At 35.0% G+C, this 13057-nt stretch overlaps 1 long non-coding RNA gene across 1 annotated transcript in view; it reads right to left on the bottom strand.

Moving 5' to 3' along the window:
* Positions 1–12460, bottom strand: part of LOC116550408 — a 44002-nt gene extending 31542 nt beyond the window's left edge. The window contains exon 1 of the long non-coding RNA XR_004268392.1: positions 12237–12460. This is a non-coding gene — a long non-coding RNA (uncharacterized LOC116550408). The remainder of the gene's footprint in view (positions 1–12236) is intronic.
* Positions 12461–13057: the final 597 nt, after the last annotated feature.

The raw sequence follows: 13057 nt of genomic DNA on the forward strand, positions 1-13057 counted from the left end.
TGAAATGACAAAACCCAAGCGTGTGAGCTGGATGAGGCTATCTTTAGCCAGGCTTCCTGGGCCAACGGGAGTGAAGTATATGGTCTAAAGAAAGAGGCTCAGCTCTGCCTCTGAATTTTCGGGAGTGTGGAGGCTCTTTTTAAAGTCTTAATATTAAGCATATCTTATCTGTATACCATAATGGCATCTGTGGCCAGCAAACAAGCCCGTGAAGCTCGAGGAAGTTTCCATCCTAATCCTTTCAATTGCTTCTTGCTACTTCCTGCTCCCTACAGCCATATACTGGACTCCATACAACTACAAAATGAAAAGAGCAAACAAATAAGACTACCTTTGGGGAAATTTCCATGGTTGTTTCAAGTGAAATGCAACTTTTCTGCATTTAGTACTTTGAGTTACTAAACTCTAAAACTGGTTTAGTAATTTGGGGCTAGAAAAGAATTGGTCAAAATAGAGCCTTTAAAAATCCATTTTATTATATGATTATCAGTGTTTAAGAAAATGACTAATCTATCTATATTGCACATACCTGTATACATATATCTATATACTTTTGTGAAATATAGAATCCTTGGTGCACAAACAAAAGGCTCTGTATTCATTTTTGCTTAGTTCTTATCATTAATATCTTTGGGACATTTATTCATTGTAAATCTATCTTTATTTCCTCCTTTTCTAATCAGTTGTAGAGCTTGATAATAAATATACATGTTAGTGTGATATATTACATTGCTATTAATAACAAATTATTATATACCATATTCTAAATGTTTTAGCAGACTAACATTTTCTCTCAGCAATTTTAATGATGTAATATAACCAAACATAAATTCTGAAATTGTATCTATTGAGGTTTTTGATGAAAAGATATTGTAAAATCTGTTGCTATTTTGCAAGCTATTTTATTTTTAAAAAGATAATATTTTATTTTAAAACTTGGAAAAATAGATATTTGTTGCTAACTTCATACATTTATTTTGGCTTACAGCATAGTTGTGATTATTCTGGTTATTTAATATTAATAATTATTATCTTTAAAAAGTCAATCTACTCATTTGGGGGATTGGGTTTTTTAATATAATGTTAAGATTAGTGTGATTAAGTACTTTGAATCTTAAATATTCATTTAACCACTTCTAAAAAAAATCTAAGTTGAATGCTTTTAAAAGGTCTTCAGAAACCATTGTCAGTTTTATTTTGTGAAATCTGCTTCAAAAATTAGTCTACCACTGTGAAAGAAATGCTTTTAATAGAGAGATGAAAAAAAAGCGGGGAGGAGGGATTCAGGAGGAGAAAAATGTCAAGTGAATCAATATGATTAATTAAATTAAATGTGGATTCATAAAGCTCATATTCACAGATTTACACAATATATTCACAGTGACATTTAAAACATGTTTGGAAATCCCTAAATAAAGTCCCACGTACATGAAGACATTTTTCATCTTTAAAAAATAAAAAAAAAGTACCTGTAATAAAATCATATATCTTTACTGCTAAACTATTCTGTATGTTAATAGTTCTTGACAGAAAAACAGGAACAATTTTAAGATGTAAAACTTTTAAAGGAAAATATATCTAGTTTTGCTACTTTCTGGGAGGTTTATCCTTAAGCCTATCGATAATCTTGACTACAAATATAACATAAATACTTTTTCTTGTTTTTAATTCATATCAAGGTCGTTTTGGTGTTAAGCCATTAAATTTACAGCTCTCTATGCTATTCTTCTACTGCGTCACTAAATTGTTAAAACTTAGTGGGTCAAATATTTATAAGAATAAATATTAATTTTTACAAGTTGTAAAATATGATATAGAGGAACTGGTTCTTAAGGTTCCGAAATATATTGCTTTTTTAAAAAAAAACTCAGGCGACACAAAGACAAAAATGATACCTTAAACCTACTTGTAGAATTAATATCTCTGAATGATAAAAATGACAACAAGGTCTTTTAACACAACATAACACCTAAAATAAGAGATTTGGAGAGAATATCCAGGTTCTGACAGTACTTACTGGTGTGACTTTTATGTAAGTCAATTTAACTTAAGAAAATTAATAGTCTTTAGGTATTAATTCTGAGTTGTTTATGATTACTCTGTCACAAAAGTCTATTAATGTTAGTGGGTTTCTCCTCCAATCCTGTGTATTTCCTATTAGTATAAAGCCTTTTATTCCTGCTTTCATGAAGAGTATATAATATTGCTTTCACAACAATTCAGTCATAGCTCAAGCTGTTTTAACAAATGACAATTTTTCCCTGTAAAAAAGGTTCCAAGATAAAGATTTTACATCACAGAGAAAATGGAGGAAAATTGAGAGAATACTTTATTTCCTTTAGTGGCTTGCTATTAATGATGAAAAACAAGGAAACAAATGTAATTGGTAAAACAAACCCCAAAGGAATTTTCAAGTATCTCAAATAGGGGAATATTTTTAGTTGTAAATAGCTCAATTTTATTTCTAGAACCTAAAATATGTATCCCTGCCCCCCCACCCCAATCTTGCTTCCAATTTCAATACTTCAGCCTTATCAAGTAAACAAGCTATTGTTAGAATAGAAAATCCAGCTAAGGTTTGAGGGCTGCTGCCACGTCCCTCTCTTCCTAGCACAATTCCGTGCCAATAGCTTTTAGAAAAGGGAAGAAAGAAAGGTCTGCCACTGTGGTGTGTGGAAGTAAAGGGGCAGAGGGGCATCTCTTCAATCTCTTGGCTCTGGTTCTTTCTCACTCTCGCATCTCCAGAGAAAAGAGATGCTCTTCATTCACAAAACAAAACAAGAAAATCTCTATAATTATTTTTGGCTCAGCTCCATTGAAATTCATTCTCCTGGAAGCGTCTCTGTTTTAGATTAAAACAATGCTTAGAATATTCATTCTCTGCTCCCCTTTTCTTTCTTTCTCCCTCACTACCCCTGCATGCCACCCACCCCCAACCCACCCACCCACCATTTTCCTCTTGCTTTCTCTATTTCTCAGTCTTGGTTTCTTTTGCTCTCTGCCCCTGCCTTTGGTTATATTTTTTTTCCCAGTCGTACCAAAGTTAGGCCTCAGACATTGCTAACACCAATGCCTACAAGTGCCTACTCAAGGTCTCCATGCTTAATGTCAGTTGTTCAATCTCATCCTCTCTTTTAGACAGGGAATTTCCCCAATCTTGTGTCACTGGTCATATTTTATGATTGTTGATTTGCTGATATAATGTTTCAAACCAAAAAATAGATCGCTTCTTGTCTTAACCTGTTCAATAAAATTGAAAATACAACTCAATTTCTCTTTTCTACAGACCTCTCTTCAATACCCAGTTCTCAAAAGATGAATAAAATCTTCCTTGTCCATGGTAGACGGTAGTTATTAAATTTCTGCAGTAAAGCACTGAAAATTATTATTTAAAAAATCTGAATTCCACCATTTAGTCAGACAAAATTTGACGCATGAAAGAAGAAAATAACTGCAAACATTTTTTTATCACTTCTAACTTTGATTTTTTTTTCTTTATGGTAAAACCGTTGCCTCCTCTCTTTGCTAAGGGGAAACAATTTCAGCAAAGGAAAAGTAGAATTCCTTTTCCAAACAAAGTTTGTGTGTACATATTAACAAAAGTTATTTGTGCTATGAAACGTGGGATCCTCTTTCCTGAAACAGTGGATTCACTTTTGATCTTACTATAAGACAATAATTTTATTTATAATGACTTACATCCTGTGGGACTCCAATTTCTCATACCTTTCAATTTTTGGTGACTGTAGACAAAAGTTGCTGATAACCTTTTACAGAAAGAGGCGGATCTGATACCTACATTCATTAGCATTAATGCATTATTCTATTTCTCACTTTCTAATTGGAATAATGAATTTCAGTTTGTTTCAAATTCTTGGTTGTTAGCAAAGGCATCCAACCTTAGTACCTATCGCTGGAGTGCACATCCTATTTAGGGGTGCATTTCTGCTCCTTTGAACAATGAATGTTTTATGTGGATACTGCATTCATATATAAGTAAGCCCTACCCTTCCTGCACCATCTTGACAAACAAAACAAAATTCTGACAGTTGCCCAGATCTGATGTCTCTAGGATTTCCTATATGCTCATCAACACAAAGGCAATTGTGTAAGCATGTATTTAAAAGAGTTTGAAAATCTATTTCTAAGACTTCACAAGAACTGATTACTGAACTCCATTTGGTTTACCAAATAAAGAGGGGGAAGAAAAAAAAGGAAAACCACACACACTGCCATTAATTACACTGTAAACATTAAATAAATATTCTTTCTTTCTATCCTTTGCCCTTTTCAAAAGGAAAGGTGGTAATTTACATGTACTGTGTCTCTTTCCTCTCATTGTTTTAATTCTTTTCTTTCTGGCTTATTTTTACTTATATAGAAAAGAGGTGGACATGTTTAAGAAGTTACAAATGTTTACCTAGTTCATTTGTACATTTTTTTTTTCATATAAAGAAAGAGCCTAGGCACCTTCTACTTTGTCTTATGACCTTTGTTAAGCCACTAATCTGGAAGCTGCATTTTAATTACAAAATATGTAAAGGGAATATAGTAAGAATACACAACCTTTGATTCTTAGCCAAATGAAAGGAAGTTTAATAGCAATGTATGGTTGCAGGAATGGTTATGCTTGGGATCCATATGCATGTTCAACTCACACATTCAGGCAGTGCAATAAAGCAGGGAAAAAACAGCTGATACACAAAAGGGACCGTCTAGACAGTACCCCATCAGTCTGGCTAAATTTGGTGCTGGCATTCCCAACGGGATTGTAATATAATTGTTCTGGTGTCTGCGTTCATTCTCCCTGTCAAACACCATTCCAAATATACATCCTTCTCCCCCCAACCCTTCTTGTTCCACAAATATAAGGCCAAACTGTGCCATGTTGGAGAGGGTGTTAGATGGCTCAAGCCAAATAAAACGTTATAATTTAGCAAAATCACATTGTTTAATTCCTTAAAAAAAAAAAAAAAAAAACTCTGTTACATCTTAGCTCCAAATAGAATTAACTTCAGTCAAATTTTAATCATTTAAATTAAGAACTTGGAAAATATTTCAATGCAGATATAAATAATCTGAAAATATTGAGCACCTTAGATGAAAGCAAATAGTCCTTTTTACCCTTTTATATTTATTAACCTCTGTCAGAAAATTTAAGGGAAATCAGAGATGTGAAAGTGTAATGATCGACATGGATCATAAATTCTAATGAGGAAAAAGCCTAATGAAAAAAATGTTGAGCAAAAGGATTGAAAAAATGCAAATTGTATATTTTTTCTTTCTTGGGTTTAAAGCCATAATTTTTTTCTGTAAACACCTTCTGAAAATTAAATTTGTGATATTTATATATGAACAATTTCATATTACTGGACTTTTAAAAAAGAAATCAGCCATATTTACTCACCTATTTATAATAACTATTAATATTTTTAAAATATTTTGGTTTAAAACACTGAGAAAATGAAAATTACCACTTACAAAATAGAATAAACCACATCATTAAAATGAACAATACACAGATTATTGGCAAAAACATTTATAATCTAAAAACTTCCACAACGTTGAAATTAAAACTGTCAGATTCCTTTTATTTTTTTTAGAGGAAAATGCTGACTTTTGGATTACCATATAATATAACCACCAGATACATTTACTTTATTTTCTGTTTTCACATGTCACCTTTAGGCATTGTTTAGATATTAAAATTGAGCAGTAAACCTATTTTTTAATCTTTTTTTTAATTCCAAGAAAAATTATTTTGGGAAAGAAGCTGGGCTGTTTTGTGTTATTTTATTAAGCATAAATCTATATTTGTACTTCTGATTTTGAAGGTTTAATAATCCTTTCCTTGATGCTGTAAATAGAAATTGGTCTCTCCAACCTCCCAGTAGTTTTGAGATTCTAGACTAGGAACCCAAGCGAGAGAAGAAATCTCCTAACCCCCATCAGGGACTACTCTAATTACAGAAAAACCAAAGAAAATACTTCAGGCACTACATCCTGCCTTTATCCAACTTCAGGAGGCTGAGAGACAAACACACCAACCCAAACGGGGCACAAGTGAGAAATGGCTGTTCCAGAAAGAAGCAAGACATAGAGCCTCAACTCGCACAAAGACAGAGCACCAATTACACAGAAAACCACCGCCAAAGCAAACCAGAAACACTCATACATGCTTTAGAGATGCCTTAAAATGCTCACATGCAAAAGAAAGAGAAAATAAGTTTAAGAGATTGTATCCTTCCATTTTTAATTTTAAAAAATGTAATTAGTGACTTCATACTTTTTCCTTCTTTGTATAAAATTGCTATTCTGAACGTGCACATGGGTACTAGAAACAGTCATTTAAAAGATAACATAATAGTATTTGAGCATAGTGTCTGCCTGAAGCTGGGTACTTTGCTTGTGATTGTTCTTTTATGTGGTTTTATTTTATTTTTTTTAAGAATACGTACATGGTGTAAAGTGAAAGAAAGGCATACCGTAGGCCTCTGTGAGATGAAACAGTGTAGCAAAATCTGAGTTTTATACTTACTTTTCAAACTATTGAATAATATCCTATGAGACCTCTTAGGTCTTAACTGGATTAAAATGAATATATTTGTGCTTCGGCTCTTTTCAGCTAACTAATGTGCATGTGAATTGATGGTGTGTGAGGGAGCAGGCGAGAGCAAGGGTATATGACACCGGGAGTGGAAGCAGGGGCCAGGCCGAGTGTGACTCTGTGAAGAAGCGTGCAGGACGGTGTGGGCTGCCTGGACAGAGTGAGAGAAATGAAAATTAGCAGGCCTTGGGGTCTGGTGCGTTTGGTCCAGAACCACAAGAGAAGCTTAGTTGAGAGATGAGGGGGGAGGGGAAGAGCGGTGGTGAAGGGAGGGTGGAGAAGGGGGTGTGGCGTGTGTGTGTGTGTATGTGTGTGGTGTGTGTGTGTGTGAGAGAGAGAGAGAGAGAGGGAGAGAGACTCTGAGGTTTTGAGGTTTCAGTAGTTATGGCTGACCCTTGGGTTTTTGTTTTGGCGGTTCCCAGAATACATAGGCTGGAGTTGCAGGTTCAGGGTGGAGTGCATGCCAGGGGATCGGATCCTCATTCTGAGTTTCTCTTTCTGGCCCTTCTCTATGGTGGCTGCTCAGAACATTGCTGCTGTGAAGGAGTCGGGGGAGAAGCAAGGGGTGGGGGTCTGTCTGCAGCTGCCCCTCTCACACTTGAATAAAAGAACTTTTTTTTCAGGGGTAGGGAAGCTGTGAATACCTTTCCCAATAAGAGATGAGGCATATTGAAAACTATATTAAATTACCCTGATTAACAATTTAGCCACGAACAGGGGAGCTTTGGGAGATCTCTATAGGCAGGACTGGGGGCTATTCATGCCAGCAGCTAAGAGGTCGAAAGGTTTCTGAAGTTCACAGGCTCAGAGCCTTTGTTATGCTAACAGACAATCTCAAATCAGCTGCCTAGTGGAGTGTGAAATATAAATGATTCCTTGAGAACTTCCAATAAGTTGTCACTCTTGCTCTCCAAATACCAGGACAGGCTGCTAATTTCTAGCGGGCCCTTTTGCAACATTGCTAGCCCTAAATGAATGCCTTTGTAGTTCAAATAATCTTTTCAAGGGAGCTGTCCTATCATCATAGCCCAAATGCATCTTGGTTTTGACTATTAAATGAAAATCAGGGCTCAACTGTGCTTGACTTTTCCAAGAGCCCGATGTTTGGGAAAAATGGTGGCAGCTCTCACGCACAACAAGTTAGCACCCACTGCAGGAGGGCCAGGGCATCAATAACAGCCCGAAGCCCTGAGCAACCCCAACTCTCACCCCCACTCCCTACTGGGAACAAAGCTCCAAGAGAGATTTACGTGGCTTCCCTTGGGCTGGACTACCTTCCTCTTTCAACCACACCAACATTTCTCTAATTTATGGACTCTTTGGCCAAGAGGATAGCCAGCTGACCTGCTAGCATCTGACTGGTCACTTCGAAGCATCAACTTTGGGGATGGATGCATTTATTCTTCAGGGCAGACAAGGCCAGGGGGAAGAGGGCAAGGTGTGTGTCCAGGCCATGCCCCTAGTATAGGATGCCTGTGGATATTATTTTATCATTTTCCCATAAGAAGGATGTGAACATGGGTTATGATCTTGAGTGTGACCTTTGAGCAGGTCCAGATGGATAGAAAAACAGTTCTGGCTCTTGGAGTCTAAATTACAAAGCTTTTAAAATAAGGAAAAGCACCCCCATTCTAAACCTCAAAAAAGCTGAGGGGAGTGAGAATGAGAATCTATCAGGGAGAGTGTGCTCAAACATTCTTATAGGAAGGACAATGCAATTTATACAAATAAAGAAAACACACAGAGAAGAGGACAGAAACCAAAGGAAATTAGAAATCCATCTGCATCAGCCTTCACAAAGGAAAGGATAAAACCTTGCAGCAATAACTGGGGTCCTGAAAATTTTGATATTTTTGACTCTATGACCTCAACTTCGTTGCTGAACTACAAAAAGGTCCACGGTAGCACAGAAGCCTCAGCTTTCTCCTTTTTTTGAGGCAAGGAATGGGAAGAAATCAAATGGACTACATTTCTTAGTATATAATTAGGGTAAGTTTACAATCATATAAATGATATTTTAAAATACATCATTAACTTTATGAAGCTGGATGATACAGCCATACAGAAAAACCGAGGGCCTTGATTTCTCGTCATCTTATTGTTCTTCTAATTACAATGATTTAAAATGATTACATCAAAAATATTCTGAGGGAGTTAGTTTTTACTGATATAGAAACTGGTTTAAGTAAACACTTCTTTCTACTCTAGGTATACTAAAACTTCTGACCATATATTAAAACATGAGTTAGATATAAATAAGAATGGTAGCATAACTTTCCTCAGTTTTGAAATCATCTGGCTCACATTTTAAAATCTTCTTTTAAAAAAGCCAGGGTACACAGTACAATTGTAAAGGACTCTGGGATTCAACTCAGAGAATTTGGTCCTCAGATAGGAGACAGTGTTTAAGAATCAGGTCATCATTTGTCTTTCAAATCCTTATTTGTTTCACCCAGTAAAACAATCTGCAAATAATATTGCCTAGGAAAATTAGTTAAGATTTCTGACATTACAGGAATAAAGGTTTATGGTTTCTTCTGCCAAATATCAGAATTAGATAATAATGTATTATTGATCCACTCACACCCTTCTCAGGGGTACTGAGCGTTCTTGTTATCCTTATTTTAGAGACAGGAAAGTGACTGGCTTTGGATGCACTTCTAATTACACAAAACAGAGGCAACATTGATAGCTAAAAGTTGAGAGACAATGTGCCTAAATTTAACTTTTCATCTCTTTTCCATTTTTAAAAATTTAATTAATATTAAATGGTAGAGTATCTACATGTTATTGACACATTCTAGACATTCAAAGGAGAAATACTTTCCCTGTGCTTTCCAAATACTTATTTTACCACGTCGAAGTGTCCTCTCTCTTTCCGTCTTTAACACATCAAAACAGGGAAGAAAGCGCTTTTGTGTTATAACTACAGAGAAAACATTTGAGAATGTGTCAATGCACTGAATACCAGCACCAGTTTGGGGGTTGGTTTGTTTTTTCCCCCTGCCGTGGTATTTCTTTTCCCTCTGCTTTTGCAGTCTTTAAACTCTGACCACTTTGAGAAAAGCAATGGTTGAAATGAAAAGTGAGGACAAATTGCATTAAACCTGTGTGTTGCCAGAATATGAGCGTAATGAAAGCAGGGTTGGGACATTATGGAGCCGTTGCAGCTCTCCACACACACACAGAAAATTAAAATAAAATAAAAAATAAAAGATTTTCTTTCTTTCTTTCTTTTTTTATTCTTTCTTAATTCCTATGATCTAAGAGAAAGGGAATTCTTGTTTTAAAAAAAGTTTCCAGGGTTGCCTTTTCTCCATAGCGGGGGTGTCTGAATGCGTGTGTTTGTATGTGAGTGAGTGTTGTTTGGGGAGAAAAGAAAGAATTGGGAGGAGGGAGGGCAGATAACTTTACTGACATATTAATTCTTTAGATAGCAGTAAATGAATGGTCCAAATAGACATTTGTTTCCCTTAATAAGTTTTGTACAGGTCTCTTACAAGCTGTGGCATATGCTTCATTTATATGTATATTTATTTAGAAGGTTAGAGAATAATAGGTGTAGTTTGTCTATAGTAGCAGTTATTATTTAAAGTCCAAAGAGCTCACAACTTTTCTTCTATACCAAACATGAATACAAAGGTCTCTTGTATATGCCTCTTGCTTTATGTTGAGGGCCAATTAAAAATAAAGATAATATTCTAACTGTCGAGCCTTAGGAGGCGAAAGAATGAGGCTAAAAGGCAAAACGACTCCAAGATGGCTGCCTCTTCCTTCTTCCCCCTCCTTACTGCCTGTTTTCCACATGAAAATTAATGTAATATTTTGTTTAGAAATCACATTGTAGGTCATTTGCAAATGAAGCAGCCTCTGAGGCACCAACATCTGCCTAGAATACCCTCATGATGCCATCGAGGTATGGAAAGAGATTAAAATGCAAACATTCAAATGTATTTAGGTTTGTACATAGTGACTAGACTCACACACATACACACTTGAATGTGTGAACAACACACACAGCTGCTAATGGAATAAAAGGCCAAAATCCTTCTTAATTCTTAGGACAGAAGGGCAAAGGAAGGCGCCAGGCCACCACCTTTCTCCCCAAAGGTTAGAAAATTCACTGTTCATGGTCTGGATTCGATGTTTTAAAAAAGATATATCTTACTGATGACTCTCTCATTAGCCAGACTTCTGAAGTCTGGAGAGACAAGATTTCCATAAATTATCTGTCTAACCCATGCTGGTGCAAAATGCAAAACTAATTTTTTTTTTAATTTTTAATATTTTTTTAAAAAGAGAAAATAGTAAGCCAACCAGCTTCCTAACAAACATGTTAAAAGATTAAGATCACTAGTAATTATTACTATTAATTATAATAAATATAGTTTCTATCATAAAATCCCATCCATAAAGCTAAACTAAAAATAATGTAGGAATAAATAAAAGTATATTTGGCTCTTTCTAGCAGATTGATAGCAGGTTACTGTGCAGATTTGACTGCATTAGGCAAAGAACAAAGCAAATGGTTTAGTTCCTGTAGGAAATATATTAAAAAAAAAAAAAAAAAAAAAAAAAGGAAAAAACCCCACAACCCTTTATCTAAAAGCCATCAGGGACAAGCACTCAATACAAGTTAACAAGCAGGAACTGATAAGATAACATTTATATGAGGTCAGAAGTCAAATGCCAGTCAAAGGCTTTTAACCTCTTGGGTCATAAACAGGAATAGTTAAAAGTGAGAGGTAGTTATTTATCGGATTTTAAGGGTACCTGATCATTGCCAGAGAATCACCGATGATGAAACTAATTGGGATTTATAGGAAAAAAAACTTTGTAGCTGTTCAAAGAAAATTAACCTACAAACCCACGATTCTTCTATTGGTAGGGAGAAAAACAAACAAAAACCCCTCTTTTGGGACAGAAATAAATCTGGCAATTTAAACAGTAATAAAATCTCTCTCAGAAGCAACAATTTATGACTAATATACATATCGATTAATATATAGTAAATGATTTTTAAAATAAATTCTGTATCAACAACCTAACAAAAGTAAGCATTACATGATGTATTTCCAAGTTTTGTTTTCTTTTGTTCCTTTTCAGAACCTCTAAACTAGACAGAATATAACTCCAATATCACAATATTTCTTGCCCTCAGAATGCCATCATTTGTAAATTTAAATATATATACTCTAATAGCAATTATTTTTAAACATTGGAATACTGAAACTGCTTAATTAAATTTTTATCTTAATCTGTCCAGAGAAACAGATGTCTCTTTTATTTGCTGTCAGAATATTTTTTCTTTGTTTTGATTTTTGTCCTTTTTGTCTCTCTTTAGGTTTACATTCCAAACTCCCAAACGTTCCTGGTCTCTGCATCCATGCTGGTTCATATTTTCAAAGCATACCCACCCCTCTTTTTTCTTTTGCAATAAAAGAAAGCAGATCTAGATATTTCTTTCTAGAGAGAGATAGAGGGATTGTTGTTAGGCCTGCTAAGGCCCACTGTTTCTTTAAACAGAGTCCATAATACCCTAGGCGAACATTGTGGATTTAAAATGCTTTTAAATATTTATCACTAGTATTTTATCATCATATTCAAATGACACCTGGAGTGCACTCACCTTTATTGACAATCTCTGTTCTGAAAGTCCATTTGCTTCCTTAAAGCCCCCCAAGCAGAACAAGGACTACCCGTTTTCATTCAGTTAATGTTTAGTAAAAAACCAAGCAACCTTAATCAGCATGCTGATTGCATCGTCAACTAACAAATAATTTACTACTCTGAGCATTGCATTCCATTAAAAGCTCATTAAATTTTCTGTTCTCCAATGGGAGGTTTAGCTTTTGAACTGCATGCTTTTGCTTCGAATGATCATTTATTCAATCTTTGCAAAATGTTGTGGTTTTTATTTCCTAAAGTATAGGTGAGCATTTCAATACCTATAGATTGTAAACCTAGGGAAACACAGCCCAGAGTTGGAGAATGTTCCATTTGATTTATAAACTCTATTTAATAAAAATTCAACACAGTCTCTTGTACTTTTAGTAAATCCTGAAATAGTTGAGTATATCTGTGATTTTGTGTGACCCAAACATAATCTCAGAAATATTAATACATAATATGAAATATCAAATCCTTTCTTTAATGCCTAAACTTTTCTTTTCTGCCTATTATAGCTATTGTTATTTTTATCCTTATAAATAGCTGTTTTCTACTGATTGAAAAAGGGGCATGATGCCTCAAAGCTCTTACCCTATTTGATGCCAAACTTAATACTTCGACGGGGGGTGTGGGTGGTGGCTAGCTACCCAAAGAAATCCACATTTTCTGGGGTTTGCACATTTAAAAAAAAACCTCATAATCCCCTGAATTGTTTTCATGCCCAGACTTGTCTAGGAAAGAGTGTATTTATTATTTTTAATTTAGGGAAATGTAGGAAAA

Source organism: Sapajus apella, unplaced genomic scaffold (assembly GCF_009761245.1).
Source record: "Sapajus apella isolate SASKATOON/1434 unplaced genomic scaffold, GSC_monkey_1.0 scaffold1, whole genome shotgun sequence".
Taxonomy (NCBI): Eukaryota; Metazoa; Chordata; class Mammalia; order Primates; family Cebidae; genus Sapajus; species Sapajus apella.